This window comes from Hylobates moloch, unplaced genomic scaffold (assembly GCF_009828535.3).
Source record: "Hylobates moloch isolate HMO894 unplaced genomic scaffold, HMol_V3 SCAFFOLD_2, whole genome shotgun sequence".
NCBI lineage: Eukaryota > Metazoa > Chordata > Mammalia > Primates > Hylobatidae > Hylobates > Hylobates moloch.
In genome coordinates this window covers 12043609-12068113 of record NW_026652277.1, presented here as the reverse complement: position 1 = coordinate 12068113, position 24505 = coordinate 12043609, and the positions used below count along the sequence as shown (strand labels likewise).

The following is a 24505-nucleotide window of genomic DNA, read 5'->3' as shown; positions in this document are numbered from 1 at the left end:
AGAAGGTGGGTGTACACATTCTTCTCTGAGTCCTGGTATGATATTCTTTAATGACAATGGTTGTCACTGCTGTAACACTGATAAAAGTAGATCCCATTAGAAATGAGGGAGATAAATTAAGAGGAATATCTCAATGATCCTTAAAAGTCATTTCGCCTGCAAGATGACTTTATGCCGATTAATTTATTTGTTTTTCCCTTCATTAAACAAATATTTGATGAGTGTCTGCTATGGGCAATTTCTCTGGGATCGTAACCTTTAGGCAGGATACCTTCTAACATCCCTTGAATTATACTGCAGGAAGTTACCTACTCAGCTTCCTTCCTAGCCTGGCAGGAAGGCTACTGTGCTTACTTTGTTCTTTCTAAGAATTTAGCCCAATAGAAGATATGCTAGACCATAGTAAAGTACATGGGTGTAGGGTTCCATAAATAAAAACTGGGGCTATTCTATAACCAGACTGAAAAAATTGAATTCAAAAACTGATATTATTCATTATAGGAATACTCTCTCAAATTTGCCCTGAGTTTGCCAGTTCTCGGTAATATCTCACCTGGATTAGAACCCACCAGACTCTAGAGCTCAGGTAGTAAGATAAAGAAAGGTCCAGGCCAGTTGCCGTGGCTGATGCCTGTAATCCTAACACTTTGGGAGGCCGAGGCGGCTGGATTGCCTGAGCCCAGGAGTTCAACACCAGCCTGGGCCATATGGCGAAACCCCATCTCTACAAAAAATACAAAAAAAATTAGCTGGGTGTGGTTTTGCCTGCTTGTAATCTCAGCTACTCGGGAGGCTGCGGCAGGAGAATCACTTGAGCCTGGGAGGTGGAGGTTGCAGTGAGCTGAGATTGCACCACTGTACTCCAGCCTGGGCCACAGAGCGAGACTCTGTCAAAAAAAAAAAAAAAAAAAAAAAAAAGGAAGAAAGAAATGTCCTTTTCAAAGGAAATCAGTATATCAATGGGATATCTGCACTCCCATATTTATTTGAGCACTATTCACAAAGATATGGAATCAACTATCAACTTGAGCATCCATCACCAGATAAATAGATAAAAAAAGAAAATGTGGTAAATATACACAATGGAATACTATTTGGTCATTAAAAAAAGAATGAAACTCTGTCATTTGCAGCAACATGGATGAAACTGGAAGTCATTAAATGAAATAAACCAGGCATGGAAAGATAAATATCTGTTTGCCTTTCTCATATGTTCTTATTCTTGTTGCATGTTCTTACTCATACGTGGGAACTATAAACATTGATCTCATGGAAATAGAAAGTAGAATGATAGTTACCAGAGTCAGGACAGGGTGTGGTGCGGGGAATGAAGAGAGGTTGGTTAATGGTTACAAACATACAGTTAGATAGAAGCAATACATTCTAATGTTCATAGCAGAGCAGAGTGACTACAGTTAACAACAATGTATTGCATATTTCAAAGTAGCTAGAAAAGAGAACTTGAAATGTTCCCAATACGTAGAAATCATAAATGCTCGCAAAATGGATATCCTAAATGCCTTGACTTGATCATCACACACGTGTGTGATGTAACAAAATGTCACGAGTACTCCCTGAATATGTAAATATTATGTATCAATAAACATGTTTTTAAAAAGAAATGTTTTTCTTAATTCATAAAAACTGGTTTCATTAAATTGCTATAAGTATCAACTTAGAAGTGAATTGATTTCACCTGTGTTGGGAACAAATGTTTTTCCAGAGATCAAAAATCATCTCCAAATATTCACCATCAGAGACCATTTCCAAAAATGTGTCCTACTTTTAAAACCCATGGAATAGTATTGGCATAAGCTATTTGGGTAAATAAGGCCTCAGTTCAATTATCTCAAATGTATGTGTTATAAGAAATTTTAATGAAAATTGCCTCCAAAATTACATATTTGAAGTGGGTATGAATTAATAGTATACCAAAGAATGTGTAAATAACAGAAAAGCCCCATCACACAGCAAATAAATGCAGTAAGTCATTTCTTGTTTCACAAGGCCTGACAGAACAGTATATAATGAAAACATGAGGAGTTATTTCATAATACAGCCACAGGGGAAGTCTCTTGAGAGGCCAAAATAATCCAAATAAAGTCATTTTCAAGATGAAAAGACTCTCCCCTTTGAGCCAATAAGACTGTTTACTTTTTTATTGCTCTGAATTCCAGAACTGTGAAATAACATAGCCCTTTAGCTCTTCTCCAAACATATTTATTACTCCATCTTAAACAGCCCCTCCCTAAGGTTTCCCTTTGACTAGTAAGAGTTGCAAAGTCCCGCAACAATCTGCAGAGGGAAGGATGTTGGAAACGCTCTTGGTTGGAGAGCTCTCAGCACAGAATAAACAAGCATCTGTCCTCAATAGTATAAACTATGTTCTATTTAGAGAAAAGAAGCTGAGCTCCTTCAATTCTTGTGTCTCTTCTCTTCAGCGCAAGTCTGCAATTTGCTGAATGCGTTCATAGTGGCTTTTTCCCAGCAAAGCTAGAATAAAATGATAACAGTCCAACTGTAGTAGACATCTGTTGATTTTGCTGCCTAGTACTCACTGACTCACTATCTAGTGTGTCCTGATTTCCTCTTTAAAGCCATCTCATCCCACCTCATCCCACTCTTCAAGAATTGTGGTTTTCTGTGCTCCATGAAACTGTCTTCTTCCCCACCACCCTACTCCAGGGGTGGAACATGTGACCCAGGCCCAGCCCATCAGTCTGCTGCATTTCCCTCTGATTGGTAGAGCCGTCATGTTGTTCCAGTACTGTTCCTTAGTTCAGCTAAAGACAGAGTTCTTTGTCCCATGGCCACGAAAATTAAGGCTTGCAGACAATTTGAAAAGGCTTGCCAACAATTTGAATGGTGAGTAAGATAGGGTTTTATTGGGTGAAAACGAAGAAAAGGGGGAAACAGGGACTCTCACTAGGGATCCCAGGTTACGCACAGGAAGAGGAGGGGCCAGGCTCCTCCCTGATGCAAGTGGCACGAACTTCCCGAGGCTCCACCCCAAGAGGGCAGGCTGGTTGGAGGTTTTCCGGGGACCCACTGCCATCTCGCTGTCTGAATGTGACCCACTCAGGGTTAGTGAGACCTCATGAGATTTTTTTCTGGACTTCTGGGAAAATGACTCCTGTTCTTACCCACTGGCCCTGAAACCAGACACAGGGGTTGCAGCTGCTACTGTAGCCACCACCTTGTTATCACGTGCAGCTGAAACTGAAGCCCACACCAAGGAAGGCAGAGCCAAGAGATGCTCCAATGCTTTCTTCTGTTGATATCAACTAAGCCCCAAATTCAGCCACGCCAGAAGTAAGATTAACCCTGGACTTTTCCACATAAGCCAGCTAATACACTCCCTTTTATTTAAAAAAAAAAAAACTCTATTTCTTTTTTAATCAAACTGATTCCTATCAGGTTTTCTGTCACTTCTAAAAGAACGAGTCCTAACTGATACACCAATGTAAGAACTCCAGCTCTGGGAAATCAGGAGTCAGGCGTGCATTGATTCTGTACATTGGTTCTGTACCTCCCCTGCCATCATGAGTTTTTTTCTTTTTTTTTTTTTGAGGCAAAGTCTTGCTCTGTTGCCCAGCAATGGCGTGATCTCAGCTCACTGCAGCCTCCATCTCCCAGGTTCAAGCGATTCTCCTGCCTCAGCCTCCCAAGTAGCTGGGATTACAGGCACCTGCCACCACGCCCAGCTAATTTTTGTATTTTAGTGGAGATGGGATTTCACCATGTTGGTCAGGCTGGTCTCAAACTCCCAACCTCAGATGATCCGCCTGCCTCAGCCTCCCAAACTGCTGGGATTACAGGCATGAGACACTGCGCCCGGCCGCATCATGAGTTTTACAATGCTAATTAAATCAAATGTGACCAAGAAGGTACTATTAAAATTTGTCAAACAAATGGACTTTTCATTTACAGTCATGTGTTGTCACTTTACAATATGAATATGTGTTTGTGTTTCTAAACATATAAAAGGTACAGTAAAAAGACAGTTTATAACCTGATGGGACCTCCATTCTATATGGGGTCTGTTGCTGACTGAAACATTGTTATATGGCTCATGACTGTATTTCCCTTGAGGACTAATCCCAAGATGCCTCATTGAAAGGGCATATGAAACCACACTAAGTTTATACTTAGGGAGTTCAAGGTGAGATTTTGGTACAAATTAGTTTCTTTTCCTAAGATTCACCTGATTGAACATTAGTAGAAATAAAGAAAGAAGGAAGGAAAAAAAAAAACTTAAAAACACGAACCAAATACCTTCACCAACGTACATCAAGTCATTTTCCTTTGGCCTCATAGTTGGCAACACTGGGAGTTAACATTTCGCTCTAGGGCAGCAAGTTTAGAAGCAAAAAGGTAGTTTGTTGGAGATAGAAATAGAATTCCTGATCAAGAATTAAAGAGGCTTGGTTCCGTTCTTTTAAATGGACACATAATAATCATACATATTTATGGGTACATGTGATATTTCCATACATGTATACATGTGAAATGAGCAAAGCAGGGTAATTAGCCTGTCCATCACCTCAAACATCTGTCATTTCTTTGTGTTGGGAACATTCAGTATTTGTTCTTCTAGCTATTTGAAAATATACAATAAATTATTGTTAACTAGAGTCACCCTGCAGTGCTATAGAACACTAGAACCTATTCCTTCTATCTGGCTGTAATTTTGTACTCATTAGCCAACCTCTCCCTATTCTTCCTTCCCCCTACCCTTCCCAGCCTCTGGTAACCACTGTTCTCCTCCTACTTCCATGATATCAACTTTTTCAGCTTTCACATATGAGTCAGAACACGTGGTATCTGTCTTTCTGTGTCTGGCTTATTTCACTTAATATAATGTCCTCCAGGCTCATCTATGTTGCTGCGAATGACAGGATTTTCTTCTTTTTTTAAAATGTCTGAATAGTATTCTATTGTGTAAGTTTCACGTTTTCTTTGTCATCTGTTGATGGATGCTCAGGTTGATTCCATATCTCTGCTATTGTGAACAGTGCTGCATTAAACACAGGAGTGTAGATATGTCTTTGACATGCTGATCTCTTCCCTTTGGATGCATACCCAGCAGTGGGATTGCTGGATCATATGGTCGTTCTATTTTTAGTTTTTGGAGAAAACTTCACACTGTTTTTCACAACGTCTGTGCTGTAGGAGTTCCCCTTTCTCCGTATCCTTTTCGGCGTTTGTTATTTTTTTGTCTCCTTGATAATCACCGTTTGAACTGGGGTGAGATGATATCTCATTTTGGTTTTGATTTGCATTTCCCTGATGATTAGTGATGTTGAGCATTTTTTTATGTACTTGGCTATTTGTATGTCTTCTTTTGAGAAATGTCTATTCCAATCTTTTGCCTATTTTTTAATCAGATTATTTGTTTTTTGTTTTGTTTGTTTGCTGTTGAGTTATTTGCGTTCCAAGTGCCTCTAGAAAAAGAGGGCATCCACATGCAGAAGAATGAAAGTAGACCCCTATCTCTCACCAGATCCAAAAATCAACTCAAAATTCATCAAGGACTTAAACGTAAGACCCGAAGCTATGAAACTAGCAGAAGAAAACATAGGGAAAACACTTCAGCACATTGGCCTAGGCAAAGGTTTTATGGATAGTACCTCAAAAACAGTTAACAAAAGCAAAAAATAGACAAATGAGATTATATCAGACTCCAAAGCTCCTGCACAGCAAAGGAAACAATCAACAGAATAAAGCGACAACCTGCAGTTTGGGAGAAAATATTTGCAAACTATTGATCTGACAAGGGATTAACATCCAGAATATACAGGGGCTGTGTTTTTCAAACCCCTTCTGAGCACTGCTCCCTGGGGATGGAGTCCTTCAAATTGCTTATGCACCCTTTATAATGTAAAACCACCACTTTGTTTTTCTCTGCAGCCTAGAGAGACATGTGTTTGCCAGTCCTATCCTCTCCCTGCACTAGGACATTTAGGATGCAGTTCCTTAGATGGGTGTTATAAGGGCTGGAGCAGTTAGCATGAGTACAAACTCCTCCCAGACTGATGACAGGTTAATAATTGTCTCGTTAACTCCCCAAGCAAGTTAGTTAGAAGCCAGGCCACCAGGTAGCAGCTACAGGTATGTTTTGTAAACTCCTTCCAAGGGGAAACAGTTGTTTGTTTCGTTTTGTTGAGACAGGGTCTCTCTCTCGCTCTGTTGCCCAGGCTGCAGTGCAGTGGTACAATCTTTACCCACTGCAGCTTCGACCTCCTGGGCTCAAGTGATCCTCCCACCTCAGCCTCCTGAGAAGCTGGGGCTATAGGCATGCACCACCACAACTGGCTAATTTTCATAATTTTTTTTTTTGTAGAGACGGTTTTGCCATGTTGTGCTCCCAAAGTGCTGGGATTACAGGCATGAGCCATTGTGCTTGGCCACGTGTGTTTTTAAGCCCCTTCTCTGCACTGATTTAAGCCCCTTCTCTGCGCTAATCCCAGTGGTATAAAGTCTCTGAAAATACTTACATGCCCATACTAAACCTCTAGATTTTTTTCCTACACATGTATATCTAATCCCCTCTGTTTTTGTGGTCGGTGCATTAAGTGTTAAACCATGGGGAAACAGGATTAGGCCCCTTCATGCGGGGCTCAGACCATCCTCTCCACTGGAATAAGCTGGGGGTTGGGAACTCCTTTCCCAATTTTATGGCACAGTGGTCAGGTTGTGTACTGGGCCCAAGTGTGCCCCAGTTTTCCTGTCTATCTGATATGAACATTTGCTCGTTTGTCTGGTGGGTAGGTGTCTCTCAACTGACTTTCCGATGAAATGAATCTGTGGGTAGAAGCTTATTTGGTGCATCTATACATGGAGGGAGGTCAGTAGCTTTCTGTTCCATTATATTCCTGATGTCATCCAAGGCCTGGTTCCATTTGTCTCCACCTGTTACAACAAACCTATGACCAATTAATGGCCTCAACTTCCTTCATTTGGAAAATGGGTCCCAAATGAAACCCAACCCTTTCCAAGACAATTGAATTTTAATTTTACATAAATGTTGCCCTATCATGAAACATTTAGAGTTTTCAGATTCTTTCTATTAGGAGCCATATAACAAAGAAAACATCTTTCAGTGGATAGCTTTTTATTTTTTCTCATTTCAAATAATTCTGGATTAGTCTCAAGGGTAGGATTCTGCTTCAAAGGACATAGGTGTCTTTGAGGCTCTTGATGTAGATTCAAAATTACCCCCAAGAATGTTTCAGCAAGTTAATGTGTTAAAGTGCAGCAGTCCTATTACAGCTTCTCCAGCAGCCCAGTGCAGTGAATCACGCCTGGAATCCCGGCATCTTGGGAGGCCAAGGCAAGAGGATTGTTTAAGCCCAGGAGTTCAAGACTGGCCTAGGCAACATAGAGAAAGCCTGTCTCTGCAAATAATAGAAAAATTAGCCAGATGTGATAGCGCACACTTGTAGTCCCAGCTACTTGGGAGGCTGAAGTGGGAGGATCACTTGAGCCTGGGGAGGTCAAGGCTTCAGTGAGCCAAGATCATGCCACTGCACTCCAGTCTGGGTGACAGAGTAAGACTCTGTCTCAGAAAACAAAAACAAAAACAAAACAAAACAAAACAAAAAAACTTATCTAGCAGCAGCATCTAATTCCACATTTTGATGGATATGAAGAGTCTCTTATTGGAGGTAATTTTAGAACCCAATATCCAACACCCACCATATTCCAGTACCGAGAGTCTTCCACACTGTGTTGCATTGCTACTAATAAAAATGTGTTTAATTTTCCATGGAATCTCTTATATAAGCCATCTGTAGCCCACTAAATTACATATTCTTCCAGAGCAAAAACTGTGCTTCCCTTTTCAAGCTTCATTCAGAGTGTACGCTCTCTCTTAACAGGTGTTTATTAAACAATTGTTAAATGAATTCACTTGTTTACCCACTTTATATCTTTGTTTCATGCCCAACATAGTAACATATCCCACAATAAAAATTCAAACATTGTTGCTTCTTAGTAACACAGATAAGTCAGAAATGCCTCCAAGAAAGCTTTCTGAAGCAGCCCCACCTCCATCTCAAGCTCTACCCCATTCTATCTTCAAAGTATTCTGTTAGCTAAAATGACTTGAGTGCTTGCAATGTGTCAGAGAAACTGCACTGTATGTGTGCACTTAATCCTTAACAACCCTCTGTGCAGGTAATCTTATTAATTCTTGGAGGAGTTAGTCATTCACGCTATCATGGATGCTGTGATGTGGCACCTGAAAAAGTTGTTCTCTGTAATATTTATTCTCAAAGCTGCAAGAAACGCTGTTGACAGATAGCTGTCAGCTGTCAGCCTCCCAGGTGATTGCTGCAGGGAGCCAGCATCCACTGACTTGGTTGACATGAAAGCAGAGAGGCCTGGTCCCCCTCACTCCAACTCAGGACAACTCTAACAGCTCTCCTTTCTCCAGAGCTCTCTGTGAGGTTGGCTGAAGCCTTCATCAAGACTTTATTGTAGCCCAGTGCCTCCCTCTGCCCAATCCTGCCCCTTTCCCTTCTCTTTCCATCCACAGGGGTTGATCCCAGGAGCATTCCCTAACCAACATTATAGCTGCTACTCTCCGTTTCCCAGTGGCCTTTCCAAGAACTCATCAACACAGCCAAAGTCATGCTTCTCAAAAACGACAAAAAGGAGATTCAAACCCAGGTCTACTCGGCTCTCGAACCCGTGATATAAACCACTACACTAAACTCTCTCCCTAATCCCAGTGCCTCTCTCTTGTTAAAGCTACAGATACCTGGCCGGGCGCGGTGACTCAATCCTGTAATCCCAGCACTTTGGGAGGCCGAGGTGGGCAGATCACGAAGTCAGGAGATTGAGACCATCCTGGCTAACACAGTGAAACCCCGTCTCTACTAAAAATACAAAAAATTAGTCGGGAGTGGTGGTGGGTGCCTGTAGTCCCAGCTACTCGGCAGGCTGAGGCAGGAGAATGGTGTGAACCCGGGAGGCGGAGCTCGCAGTAAAAAAAAAAAAAAAAAAAAAAAAAAGCTACAGATACCTGAACCCCACACCCAGAGATTCCGATATGGTTGGTATGGGTTGGTCAGTGACTAACCATCTTAACTTGCTCAGGACTGAGGGATTCCCCAGGAGGCAAGACTTTCAGAGCTAAAACTAGGAAAGTCCTGGGAAAATGGGGGCAAGTTGGTCACCCTAATTGGGGCGTGTCTCTGGTATCTGTAATTTCAACAAGCCCTTTGGATGTTTCTGGTGCATTCTAAAGCATTAAAAAAGTGGTATATGATAAAAACAAGTCCTAATGATGGGCAAGTGTTGTTAAACGACCATCATCAAACTCTATTCTGCGTTAGGTACTGTCTTTACAGGGCAATCTGTTTATTAGATATTATCATCCCCATTTTACAGATGAGGAAACTAAGGTCAGAGAAATCATGGAACTTGCCCAAGGCCACACAAGCGAGTAAGTGGTGGAACCTGAGGACAAGCGTAGGTGGTCTGGAGTCTGTGCTGACAAACCCTACCCCATGCTGAATCCAAAATGACTTATTCTCTAAATTTCCTCCTCTGCAGATGGAGAGAATAATATCTCTGCCCATGGGTGGTTGTTGTTAGGGTAAAATAAGGTAACATACATAAAGTACCTCCTTTGCACCTCCCAGAGTGAATACATATTATGTTCCCTTCCTTTCTTCCTCGGTAGGATGGCGGGTATGTGTTTTCTCTCCACTGAACACTAAGAAGAGGATTAGAGCTGTTTCCTGATTGTATACATAACTGTCAGCAAAACTGACTCAAGGCAAAACTCACTTGAAGTCACTACACATTGACCGGAAACTTACATGTTCATGACATTCTGCTAGGAAACGTGCGGGACACTGCAGTGAACAAACCTAATCCTGGACCTCCAGCAACTCGTCAACAAAGAGGAGAGATGGATTACATGGATCTCAGTCTTCCTGGGAAAAGAAAAATCCTAACGCTAACAAATAGCTTCCTCTCCTCTCCTCTCCTCTCCTCTCTCTGTTCGTCTCCCTTTTCTTCTCCTCTCTTCCTCATGTGGTGGGTGGAACATGCAGGATAAATAGGAAAAAGAACTTCAATGTGAGAACCTGAGAGAAAGAGAGTTTGACTAGCATGTTGGAAAGAGAGAAGGTGACAGAAATAACATCAGCTCTTCTGTGTCCTCAGCCCTCATGTTCTGGGTGAGTCCCTGGTGAACACAAGCGTCTCCAGGCCTCAGCACACAGAACAGCTTAGGTGGCAGACACATCCAGTCAATTCTAAAACATGCTGAGTGATTCTCGTTTTAAGAAATTAACACAGCTGATACAACTATTGTGAAAAGTGCCAAGAACTCCAGAGTAAGTGAGCAGAGAGGAAAGCAGAGCCTGCTGGCATCCCACAGGGGTGCTGGAAAGGATGTGGGCCTTGGAGTTAGAGAGACTGAGGTTCAAATCCCGGTCCTGCCATGCAGGAACTGTGTGAGCCTCAGTTTCATCATCAAAAAGTCAAGATAATTTGTTTTCCTTTTTTTTTGAAGACAGGGTCTCACTGTATTACCCAGGCTGGAGTGCAGTGATGTGATCATAGCTCATTGCAACCTTGACCTGCAGGGCTCAAGCTATCCTCCTACCCCAGCCTCCCGAATGTGTGGGACTACAAGCACACACCATCAAGACTGGCTAACACTTTTTTTGTAGAAACAGGATCTCACTATGTTGTCCAGGCTGGCCTTGAACTCCTGGCCTCAAGCAATCCTTTTGCCTTGGCCTCCCAAATTGCTGGGATTACAGGCATGAGCCACTGGACCTGGCAAAAAAAAAAGTTGAGGTTATACTTAATGTCCTTGAAGGATTTCTATGAAGATGAAATGAGGTGATGGATGTAAAACTACTTCCTTAGTCACTGTGATTGTGAGATAGCGGGACTATCATCTGCCTGACTAGCAGCCTTTCACCCGCTTCTAGTAAACGTTGCTACCCTTTGAACATAAGGATGAACCCAGGCAAGATGACAAAACCAAATTCAAGATAGGGTGTTGTGATGGTTAATACTGAGTGTCAACTTGATCAGATTGAAGGATGCGAAGTATTGTCCCGGGGTATGTCTGTGAGGGTGTTGCCAAAGGAGATTAACATTTGGGTCAGTGGACCCGGAAAGGCAGACCCACCCTGAATCTGGTGGGCACCATCTAATCAGCTGCCAGCACGGCCAGCATAAAAGCAGGCAGAGGAATGAGGAAAGACTAGACTGGTTCAGTCTTCTGGCCTCCATCTTTCTCCCGTGCTGGATGCTTCCTGCCCTCAGACATCAGACTCCAAGTTCTTCAGCTTTGGGACTGGGACTGGCTTCCTTTATCCTCAGCTTGCAGACAGCCTATTGTGGGACCTCACCTTGTGATCGTGTGAGTCAATACTCCTTAATAAACTCCCCTTTATATGTTCAGCAAGCCTATTAGTTCTGTCCCTCTAGAGAACCCTGACTAACACAGATTTTGGTATCAGGAGTGGCTATAATACAGGTGGCTTGGCTGGGACTCTTCAACTGGGCTGGTGGAAGTCTTACATTCTTGAGCTCCCAGGATAGAACTCAGAGCTAGCAACAGTCACATCCCATGAGAAAGTTATTAAGAGAATGAACCCAGGACCTAATGAGGAGATCAGACAAAAGCCAGAGAGGGGCCGGGTGCGGTGGCTCATGACTGTAATTCTAGCACTTTGGGAGGCTGAGGCAGGCAGATCACCTGAGGTCAGGAGCTCGAGACCAGCCAGGCCAACATGGCAAAACCCCGTCTCTACTAAAAATACAAAAATTAGCCAGGTGTGGTGTCACATGCCTGTAATCCCAGGTACTTGGGAGGCTGAGGCAGGAGAATCGCTTGAACCCCGGAGGCAGAGGTTGCAGTGAGCTGAAATCACGCCGCTGCACTCTGGCCTGGACGACAGAGCAAGACTCTGTCTCAAAAAAAAAAAAAAAAAAAAAAATGCACAGAGGGAACCTGAGGAAATGGTGGCCCTGCCTCCTGCAAGGATTCCTTAACTGTGATTGTTCGTTGTTTATTTCCCCATTCTTCTGCCAAATTCCCACTAACTTCCTCTGGCTCAAGGAATTAGACATGAGGGAGTAAAAAAAGGTGGAAGGTGTCACTCCTGTTTTAGCATGGAACTCCTCTCTCCAGAGCTCTCTGTGAGGTTGGCTGAAGGCTTCATCAAGTCTTTATTGTAGCCCAGTGTCTATACTGATGAGATGATAATTATTAGAAATACCATATGGAGACGGTTACAGATCATGAGTGAGTGCCAACAGAATCATGACTCTCCAGCTACTTAGAAGCATCTAATTTTCCTCTCCAAGTCCTCTGTAAACACTTGTCGAATGAATGCATAAATAAGTGAATACATCATAATTTTTTAAAGAACAATGTTTCTCCCAAAAATTATTTTTCATGTAACTGAAGCTCCCAGAGGTTACACATGCATGTCCCCTGGCCTTAAGCACTACAGGACACTGTTATATATCTCTGGAAAACAATGCACAGTTAAAGAGAGAAGCATGTCTTAGTCCATTTGGGCTGCTACAATGAAATACTATAGACTACCTGTCTTATAAACAACAGCCATTTATTTCTTACAGCTCTAGAGGCTGCAAATTCGAAGATCAAGCTAGTGTTAGACTTGCTGTCCGATGAGGGCGCACTTCCTTGTTCATAGGTGGTGCCTTCTCAGCTGTGTCCTCATATGCTGGAAGGGGCTCCCTGGGGTCTTTTTTAAAATGGCAACAATGGCCGGGCACAGTGGCTCATGCCTAGTAATCCCAGCACTTTAGGAGGCCGAGGCAGGTGGATCACCTCAGATCAGGAGTTCAAGACCAGCCTGGCCAACATGGTGAAACCCCGTCTCTACTAAAAATAAAAAATTAGATGGGTGTGGTGGTGCACGCCTGTAGTCCCAGCTACTTGGGAGGCTGAGGCAGGAGAATCACTTGAACCTGGGAGGCAGAAGTTGCAGTGAGCCAAGATCGTGCCACAGCACTCCAGCCTGGGTGACAGAGTGAGACTCCATCTCAAAAAAAATAAATACATAAATAAAATAAAATGGCAACAATTCCATTCATGAAGCCTCCATCCTCATGACCTAATCACTTCCCAAAGGCCCCACCCTCCTAATATCCTAATATGTTAGGATTTCAACATAGGAATTTCAGAGGGACACAAACATTCAGACAACAGCATTGTGCCAAAAGGATCCCATAAATACATTGTGAATGATAGAATGAGGGTTTTGTTCAAAACTGAGACATACTTTTTTATTCTCTTTATGGTTTCACAAAATTAGTAATACTTCGTATCTACCTGGTACCTCTCCATTTATAAGGCGATATTGAATAGATGATTTCCTTTGCCTTCTTCAGTGACTTTTTTTTTCTTTTCTTTTTTTTTTTTTTTTTTTGAGACAAAACCTCACTCTGTCACCCAGGCTGGAGTGCAGGGGAGCAATCTTGGTTCACTGCAGCCTCAACCTCCTGGGCTCAAGTGATCCTACCATCTCAACCTTCCAATCAGCTGGGACCACAGGTGTGCACTACTATGCCTGGCTAATTCTTAAATTATTTTAAATTATCTGCAGACATGGGGTCTCCCTATCAATGCCCAGGGTGCCCAGGGTGCTCTCTAACTCCTGGGCTCAAGTAAATCTCCCAAAGTGCTGAGATTATAGGTGTTAGCCATCACGCCCAGCCAGTAACATCCTTTCTGTTTTTGTTTCTGTTTTTGATTTTGTTTTGAGACAGGTTCTTGTTCTGTCACCCGGGCTGGAGTGCAGTGGTGTGATCAGAGTTCACTGCAACCTCCAGCTCCTGGGCTCAAGCCATCCTCCCACCTCGGCCTCCTGAGTAGCTAGGACTACAGGTGTGTACCACCATGCCCCGCTAATTTTTAAATTTTTGGTAGAGACGAGGCCTCACTATGCTGCCCAGACTGATCTCAAACTCCTGGGCCCAAGCAATCCTCCCACCTGGGCCTCCCTCCAAAAGTGCTGGGATTATAGTATGAGCCACTGCACCTGGTCTTGATAACTTTTTGTGGTGGACAGAGCAGGTTTCCCCCAGTTTTCACGGGAAGAATTTAATCCCCACAGCCACACAACTGTAAAGAAAGGCAGGTTAGGGTGCCCTGCTCATAAGCCATTAAGGGAGCGCAGCCCGGTAGCTTCCTATTGGCTCCTGTCACTTCTGTAAAGTTCAGACAAGAGTCTCAGAAAGCAGGGAAGGAGGAGAGGTGCTGCCAGAAGCCTCAGACTGCCTCCGATGAACACATCCTCGGAGCGTTTGTAAGAATCCTGGAGGTTACTTCTGAGTTTGGGTTTTGTATCCGCTCAATCTCCCTCTCTATCAGTCTGTTCTCACGCTGCTGATAAAGACATACCCAAGACTGGGTGATTTATAAAGGAAAGAGGTTTAATGGACTCACAGTTCCACATGGCTGGGGAGGCCTCACAATCATGGCGGAAGGCAAAAAAGAAGCGAAGGCAAGTCTTGTCTTACATGACGGCAGGCAAGAGGGAGCCTGTACCGGGGAACTCCCGTTTATAAAACCATCAGATCTTGTGAGACCTATTCACTACCATGAGAATGGTCTAGGGGACCCCGCCCCCCGATCCAATTATCTCCACCTGGCCCTGCCCTTGACATGTGGGGATTATTACAATTCAAGGTGAGATTTGGGGCCGGGCTCAGTGGCTCATGCCTATAATCCCAGCACTTTGGGAGGCCGAGGTGGGCAGATCACTTGAGAGCAAGAGTTCGAGACCAGCCTGGCCAACATGGTGAAACCCCGTCTCTACTACAAATACAAAAATTAGCCGGGCGTGCTGGTTGGCACCTGTAGTCCCAGCTACTCAGGGGGCTGAGGCAGGAGAATCACTTGAACCCAGGAAGCAGAGGTTGCAGTGAGCTGACATTGCACCACTGGACTCCAGCCTAGGCGACAGAGCAAGACTCTGTATGTCTCAAAAAAAAAAAAAACAGTGTGATGGCAAGGTGAGATTTGGGTGGGGACACAGCCAAACCACATCACCATCTCAGAAGGCATTCTAAGCTTCTGAGCCCTGGTATTTGTGAGGTTGGAATTATGTCATTGAGCAGAAGTCATGGCCCTAGGCAGTAACACTCAACAATGCTTCTGGTTTCCTGTAGAACCTTTCAGAACGAATGGAAACTCAGTAGCGAATATTTTTGGTAAACCTACATTTTTCTAGTCCATGCTGAAGTGAAGCTGTAAGTTTAGACTCCAGGCGTGGCAACCCAACCTCTTTTCCTGAGGCTTGAGCCAGCACAAAGCACTATGCACAAAGTGCCCAAATGAACTTAAAATATGGTCTGAATTCATCCTGGGAAGAAATGCTAAAGTGAAGTTGTTCAATGCCAATTAAAGAATTGAAAAGAGAGGGGCAGGTGGAGCCAATGGCCTGTTCTCCAGCCCTCTCCTGGGCCCCACCAATGCCCAGGGCCCTTGCTATGCATGACGGTTAATGCAACTTTTAAAGCAATATTATTTTTGAATATACTTGTGCAAGCTTATTTAATTACAGTCATGTCATGTAACTCATTGCTTTTCAGGAATTTCAGGAAATTTTATGCTCAAAAAGCGTGGTGAAGCCTCAGAGAGGCTGAACGATTTCCTTGGTTCAGTAAATAGCTCTCATCTTTCAGGCTTTCCCCAACACAACCGTTGTTTTCTAAATAATGTGCTTCCTACTAATCCTTGTTAACCTCATTGTAGAAAGGCAATGCCATCTAATGGAAAACGAGAGTCAGGAGACACATGTTCCAGTACAACATAATTACATGAACCTGACCAAATCCACACTTCCCTGGGCTTCATTTTCTCCTTAACAAAACGGAGAGAACAACAGCTCTTTGCAACCTCATGGTCAAATAAACCTACAGATCAAATAAGGGAGGAAGGCTGAAAAGCATTCTGAGCTCTTTAGAATAGCAGGAGATTCAACACTCTCGTTATTTGGAAAGAGATAATCATAAAGGTCAGTATGTATCTTTAGAATTTTCTCAGTAGAACCCAGGCACTTGTGTGCAAATGAAAAACCAACGCAATGCTTAGAATTCTTCACCTTGTACACAGTGATCGCTGAGCAAATATTTGTTGTTGGTGGAGTGACCTCACCCTGCAGACCATTTCAAGTCTGCATGGAGAACCCAGGAAAACACAGCAAGAGAAGGACCAGTGTTGCGGGGGGCGGGGGAGGGCTGGGGAGGGGCAGGTTATAATGAACAGTGCTCCCGTGAGTATTTTCTTCCATTTCCATTCCATTTCTGCCTCTAAAAGTTTCTCTGCCCGATTCTTATTCCTGGATAGAGCCTGATAGAACGACTTCTAGACCATAAAGACCGGGGTAGTCCCTGTACACACAAGCAGGCATGCACAACCACACACACATGTGAACACACACAAAAACAGTCATGTACACACACACACACACATGCACCGTGATAGTAATACTGAGTATCAACTTGATTGGATTGAAGGATGCAAAGTATTGATCTTGGGTTTGTCTGTAAGGGGGTTGCCAAAGGAGATTAACATTTGAGTCAGTGGGCTGGGAAAGGCAGATCCATCCTCAATCTGGTTGGGCACCATCTAATCAGCTGCCAGCACAGCTAGGATAAAGCAGGCAGGAGAAATTGGGAGAAGCTGACTTGCTGAGTCTCCCAGCCTTCGTTTCTCTCCCGTGCTGATGCTTCTTGCCCTTGAACATCAGATTCCAAATTCTTCAGCGTTTGGACTCTTGGGCTTACACCAGTGGTTTGCCAGGGGCTCTCGGGTCTTTGGCCACAGACTGAAGGCTGCACTGTCGGCTTCCCTACTTTTGAGGTTTTGGGACTCGGACTGGCTTCCTTGCTCCTCAGCTTGCAGACAGTCTATTGTGGGACTTCACCTTGTGATCGTGTGAGTCAGCATTTTTAATACACTCCCTTTCATGTATACATCTGTCCTATTAGTTCTGTCCCTCTAGAGAACTGTGACTAATACACACACACAGGCATGCATACACACACATGCATGTACACACATAAATACACATACACACAACCAACCAAAAGTGAACCAAACAACAAACCATAAACTCGTTAAAAAGATTTTCAATTGTTCAGCCTTCCCAAGCCTGCTGTCAATGCCTCTGATCTTCATAACAAGACATACACCATTCATTTTAGTGTCTCTTTTGTCAGAGCTTCCAGAAAGCAAAGAGATGTTACCTAGAATTTGAGTGTGAATTTAAGTGGTGATCAACGTTTCTTCACAAGGCATCAGTAAACAGTTTCCATTTTCCAGACATCATTCCACAGTCTGACCACCCTCTCCACCCACACCTTCCTGCTGGTTTGCTGCTTCCCACAGCTGCTGCTAACACAATCCAGATGTTCAAATCCATCCATGCCCTTTGACCTCTTTCTGTTGGTCTGAACATGCCTACTAGTCTAAGGGAGAAAAGATGTATTTGTTGGGACAAGGGGTCGATTCTGGGCTAGAAAACCAAGGGAGGACTTCATTGTAATCTAAGGGCAAGCATTCTTTCATTTCATGGGAAACATTTCATCTATTCAACAAACATTGACTGAGCATCTACTATGTGCATGTTGCTGGGCCGGTGTGGGAAATACGAGAACCAACACATGGACCTTGTCCTCAGGAAGCTCCTGGTGGCCAGGTGTGGTGGCTCACACCTGTAATGGTGGACAGATTGCTTGAGCTCAGGAGTTCGAGACCAGCCTGGGCCACATAGCAAAATCTCATCTCTACAAAAAATACAAAAATTAGCCAGGCTTGATAGTATGCACCTGAAGTCCCAGCTCCTCAGGAGGCTGAGGTGGGAGGATTGCTTGAATCCAGGAGGTCGAGGCTGCACAGAGCCGAGACCACACCACTGCACTTTAGCCTGGGCAACAGAATAAGACCCTATCACAAAAAAAAAAAAAAGAATAAAAATTTTCTTTTAAAAAAAGAAGCTCCTAGAGAAGGAAAGCAATCATTGCGGACTGGGAAGTGCTAGGGTAGACTTTACAGCAATGCACTCAGGAGTCCTGAGGAGAGACACCTCCTGGCCTGCTGGTAATGAGAGGTGAGTATGAGGAAGGCTTCTCGGGGAATAGGACACATGCCAGGAAGGTGGAGGTGGTGGTATTCCAGGTAGGGAACTACTTAAGGAACAAAGCCTCTGACAATATTTTTTGCTTTTAATTTTTGTTTAAAAAAGATACCTTGGCTGGGCGCAGTGCCTCACACCTGTAATCCCAGCATTTTGGGAGGCTGAGGCAGGAGGATCATTTGAGCTGAGAAGTTTGAGACAAACCTGGGCAATATAGCAAGAGCCCATCTCTACAAAACAAAATTTTTAATTAGCTGGGTGTGGTAGTACATTCCTACAATCCCAGCTAGTCTGGAAGCTGAGGCAAGAGGATTACTTGAGCCTGGAGAGGTCGAGGCTGCAGTGAGCTGAGCTCGCACCACAGCACTCCAGCCTGGGTGAGAGATTCTGCCTCAAAAAAAGAAATAAAAAGAAAAAAAAGAAGAAAGAAGGAAGGAAGGAAGGAAGGAAGGAAGGAAGGAAGGAAGGAAGGAAGGGAGGGAGAGAGACACCTGTCATCTCAGATCCAGCACATGTATCCAGTATCCTCCATGTGACCCATCCTTCTCCTCCTGCCTTTTGATTGTTCACACGAATGGGTAATGGGTTCCCTTGCCCTCTGGCTTCTCACTGGGTTCAGTCGTTGGAGATCACTAGCAGATCTAAGTGAGGGAGGAGAGTGAGGACAAGACGCTTACTCCACTGGCTGTCACCTTCAGGTCACTGAAGGTCAAGGCTCCCTTCAAGGCAGTCTTTCCTATGAAAGGCTCTGCTTCTGTTTCCTGTTTCTGCTTCCTCCCCTCATCCTTCTGGGTGTAGGAGTTGTCACAGCTCTTCCACCGTTACTAGTATCCCTGGTGGCTGCTCTACATCTCACTCATACTTTCATAACTAGCCCCTTTATTTTTTTTATTTATTTATTTTTTTGAGACGGAGTCTCGCTCTGTCGCCCAGGCTGGAGTGCAGTGGTGCGAACTCAGCTCGCTGCAACCTCCACCTCCCAGGTTCAAGCGATTCTCCTGCTTCAGCCTCCGGAGTAGCTGGGACTATAGTTGCGTGCCACCATGCCCAGCTAATATTTTGTATTTTTAGTAGAGACAGGGTTTCACCTTGTTAGCCAGGATGGTCTCGATCTCCTGACCTCGTGATCCACCCACCTCTGCCTCCCAAAGTGCTGGGATTACAGGCATGAGCCACCACACCCGGCCAACTAGTCCCTTTATTAAGCTCTCCTTGAATTATTCTAATTTGAGGGCCATCTGTTTCCTGCTGGAACCTTGACTGATATATAAGAAATAGATCAGGGAGAACAGGATGCAAGAACTATATATATGCTATGATGGCAGTGATGATGTCTGATTGATTCATTCATTATTTCATGGGCATTTGTTGATTGATTGATTGATTGATTGATAGCCAACAAAGTGAAAAGAACAATGGGAGAGCATACTTCCTGGGTTGTATGACACAGTCTTGGTGACAACATTCCTTGTTATGATCAGGCTTATTTTATTTTTAGAGACATGGTCTAGCTTCCGTCACCCAGGCTGGAGTGCAGTGGTACTATCATAGTTCACTGCAGCCTTGACCTCCTGGGTTCAAGTGATCTTCTCACCTCAGCCTCCCAAAGTGCTGGGATTACAGGCATGAGCCCCCGTACCCAGCCTTAAGCTATGTACTTTAATTTGGGGATCAGAAAATATGATCTCAGTAGCTATGGGTAAGGGAAGAATGAGAAACATGGGATCTGTACTCTCAGAGTACAGAGGTTAGCTCAGTCCTGCAGAGTCCATGTCTCTAAAAGAAAAGAGCAAATGGAGAAAGTCTAAGACATGATCAAGTGCCAGTTCTGCAGGTTACTCCGCAGGCCAAGCTCCCTCGCCCTGCTGAGTGGTAAGCCTGCTGCTTGGGGGTCAAAACTTCTGTAATCACAAAGGCCCAGTATGAGCCAGGCAGTGAGCTGAAAGCTTTTCACACAATATTGAATTTATCTTTATGACAACCCTATAAAACAGGTCTTATCTTCCTCATTCAACGGAAGAGAAAACTGAGGCTTAAAACATTAAACTTGGCTGGGTGTGGTGGCACGTGCCTGTAATCCGAGCCCTTTGGGAGGCCAAGGCTGGTGGATCACTTGAGGTCAGAAGTTCGAGACCAGCCTGGCCAACACGATGAAACCCCATCTCTACTAAAAATACAAAAAATTAGCCAGGCATGGTGGTGGGTGGCTGTAATCCCAGCTACTCAGGAGGCTGAGGCAGGAGAATCGCTTGAACCTGGGAAGTGGAGGTTGCAGTGAGCCAATATTGTGCCACTCCAGCCTGAGCTACAGAGTGACACTCTGTCGCCAAAAAAAAAAAAAAATTAAACTAGGAGTAGGCAGCATCTGGACTTGCACCTGCATCTAGAGCGAAGACCCCATGCTTCTACCTACACCACTGCATCATCTCTCCTAGGAACAGACAATCCTTGACCAAGACCAAAGGGTGTTTGGTGAAGAAGAGACAGTTACAGGTTTGGAGGCAAGGGCTATCCTGCAATTGTGGTTTAATCTCTGTTATTCCATCCACACAGTAAGAACCAGGCTGGGAAGGCAATCGAGGGGAGCCCCCTTTGGATTCTGCATGATACAATCAGACATCCACCCACAATTTGCTCTGGGTGGAAAGAAGGGAGAAGGGACAAGGAAAACAAGGTGTACCGCTGGGGCACACCAAAGATGAGCTCCCGTGGTGGCTCTGCTCCCTTGGAACCGTCTAGTCATTATCGCTTTATTGGAGATTGGGGTATTCGTAGGAGGGGTACTAAACCCATTTGGAATTTGAGGCTGTTCTACTTGTGACTGGGGCTGGGGGTGGGGTGACTTCATCATACACTTCCTTTAGGGACAAGGGCAGATAACCTAGCCACACAGGAGGGTTTTTATGAGTGGCAAGCAATATAAATGGTTGTAAATTTAAAGTACCTCATAAATTCTGTAGAATTCATATTTAAGACCCATTGATGCCCTCATAAAAATCTACCTTACTTTCCCTTTCTGCCGAACATACCCGTTTGTCATGGTTTATGCCTGTTGTCTCAGCATGACTATTAATAGTGTCCCCGTGTACTCTCAAGAGTGTCGATTTGGATGATAAATTATCACTCCTCCTTTGCTGTATGCAATTGATCAACAAAGAAAGGTGGGTGAGGTAGTGGGTTCTGAGCTTCAAATAGCCCAAGTGTGGTTGCAGAATGAATGTTGTCTTGCTGCATGGGCCTGGGTTATTCAATTATCCTCTCTGATCCTTTATGTGCCACGTGAGAATAAAATATGTGGCCAGTGACTTTTACGAGCCATAATAAATAGCGCTGGTTCATAGAGTTATAGATCTTATAGCTAGAAACAACCTCAAGATATCATTCAGTGCACAGGGCTATGACGAGCCATGCAAAAATCGCAGTGATGTGGTCAGCCTTCACTAGGGTCCTCTGTTACTGCTTTGGAGAAATCTACCAAGTCAACCCAGCCATGGTAAATGACATCGCAGAGAGCTGATGACTTGGCGACTTACATCTTTTATCAAGTGGAATTCTAACTTCCAATTAGTCTACAACTGTGTGTGTTTTTTAAATATAACTTTTATTGTATATATTTAAGGTATACAGCCGGGCGCGGTGGCTCACGCCTGTAATCCCAGCACTTTGGGAGGCCAAGGTGGGTGGATCACCTGAGGTTGGGAGTTCGAGACCAGCCTGGCCAACATGGGGAAACCCCGTCTCTACTGAAAATATAAAAAAACTAGCTGGGCATAGTGGTGGGCGCCTGTAATCCCAGCTACTCAGGAGGCTGAGGCAGAAGAATTGCTTGAACCCAGGAGACGGAGGTTGCAGTAAGCCAACACAGTGCCACTGCACTCCAGCCTCAGCGAAAGAGTGAGACTGTCTCAAAAAAAAAAAAAAAAGTATACAATAGGACACTACGGGATACATACGGATAGTAAAGTGGTTATTATAGTGAAGCAAATTAACACATCCATTATCTCACATAGTTCATCTTTTGTTTAATTTTGTGTGGCAAGAGCAGCTAAAATCTACTCATCTAGCCGGAACGGCAAATACAGTACAATTTTTTTTAGTGACGGTCTTCATGTTGTACATAACATTCCTAGACATGTTATCCTACGTATCTGCTACTTTGTATCCACGGACTTCCATGTCCCCATCCCTTCTCCCCACTTACCCTTCCCACCCCTGGTAACCACTGTTTTATTCTCTACCTCTGTATGAAGTGTTTGACTTTTTTTCCACATGTAAGTGACCATGTAATACTGTAAACAGTATTTGATTTTCCACATGTAAATGAGATAAGTGAGATGATGTGTCTATATACAGTATTTGTTGTTGGTTTTTTTAGATTCCACATGAAAATTCGATCATGCGATATTTTTGTTTCTGAGTCTAGCCTATTTCACTTAGCATATTGCCCTCCAGGTTCATCTGTGTTGTGGTAAAGGGCTGGACCTTCTTTTTTAAGGGCTGAATGATATTCCACTGTATGTATATACCACAGTTTCTTTATCCATTCATGCACTGATGGACACTTAGGTTGTTTCCGTATCTTAGCTAGTAGGAATAATGCTTCAGGGAAGCTGAGAGTAAAGATATCTTTACGAGGTGGTGATTTCATTTCCTTTGGATATATGCCCAACAGAGGGATTGCTAGGGCATATGGTAGTTATATTTTTCATTTCTTTAAGACTTCCATATTGTTTTCCATAATGGCTGCACCAACCTACATTCCCTTCCACAGTGCATAAGGGTTCCCTTTTCTCTGCACTGTCACCAATATTTGTTATGTTTTGACTTTTTTTTTTTGAGACGGAGTTTTGCTCTTGTTGCCCAGGCTGGAGTGCAATCGTGTGATCTTGGCTCACTGCAACCTCTGCCTCCTGGGTTCAAGCTATTCTCCTGCCTCAGCCTCCTGAGTAGCTGGGATTACAGGCATGCACCACTATGCCCGGCTAATTTTGTATTTTTAGTAGAGACAGAGTTTCTCCATGTTGGTCAGGGCTGGTCTTGAACTCCTGACCTCAGGTGATCTGCCCGCCTCAGCCTCCCAAAGTGCTGGGATTACAGGCGCGGGCCACCATGTTTTGAATTTTTGATAATAGCCATCTTAATGGATGTGAGGTGAAATTTCATAGTGGTTTTCATTTGCATTTTCCTGGTGACTAATGACACTGAGCAACCTTTCATATTAGTGATGGCCATTTCTTTGGAGAAATGTCTATTCAGGTCTTTTGACCATTTTTTTAATCAGGTTATTTATTCTTCTCTTATTGAGTTCTATGTGATCTTTATAAATTGTAGATATTAACCCCTTATCAGAGACATATTTTGTATATTTTTCCCAATTTACAGGTTGCTGTTTCACTTTGATGATGGTTTCCTTTGCTGTGTAGAAGCTTTTTAGTTTGATATTGTCCCATTTATTTATTTTCAATCTTACAGCCTAAGTTTTTGGTGTGTTATGCAAAACTTCATTAACAAGGCCAATGTCTAGGAGCTTTTCCCCTGGTTTCCCTTCTCAGGAATTTTACAGTTCCAGGTCTTATGTTTAGGTCTTTCGTCCCTTTTCAGTTGATTTTTGTGTACGTTGTAAGATAAGGGTACAATTTCATTCTTCTGCGTGTGGAAATCCAGTTTTTCCAGCCCCATTTACTGAAGAGACTCTCCTTTCCCCATGTGTTCTCTTGGTGCCCTTGTTGAAAATTAGTTGACCGTATGTGTTTGGATTTATATCTGGGCTCTCTATTCTGTTCTACTGGTCTATGTGTCCATTTTTATGCCAGTACTATACTGTTTAATTACGTAGCTTTATAATAAAGTTTCAAATTAGGAAGTGTTATGTCTCCAGTTCTTCCTGAAGACAGCTTTGGCTATTTGGGTTCATTTGTGTTGCCACAGGAATTTTAGAATTTTTTTCCTATTTTTGCGAAGAATGCCACTGGGATTTTGATAGAGATTGCATTGAATCTGTATGTTCCTTTGGGTAGTAGAGACATTTTAACACTATTAATTCTTCCAATCCATGAGCAGGAGAAATTTTTCCATGTATTTGAATTATCTTCAATTTATTTCACTAATGTTTTATAGTTTTCAGTGTACAAATCTTTCACCTTGTTGGTTAAGAGTACTTTCTTGATGTTATCATAGAAGGGATTGTTTTCTTAATTTGTTTTTTAGCTAGGTTGTTATTTATAGAAATGCCACTGCTTTTTGTGTGTTGATTTTGTATGCTTCAACTTTACTGAGTTCACTCACTAGTTTTAAAAGATTTTTGTGTGTGGAATCTTTGGGGTTTTCTACATGTGGGATCACATCATGTA

The 24505-nt window shown here is 43.5% G+C and overlaps 1 protein-coding gene across 1 annotated transcript in view; it reads right to left on the bottom strand.

Moving 5' to 3' along the window:
* Positions 1-24505, bottom strand: part of FAM107B (family with sequence similarity 107 member B) — a 254279-nt gene that overhangs the window by 150585 nt on the left and 79189 nt on the right. The gene's annotated exons all lie outside the window — the stretch shown is intronic.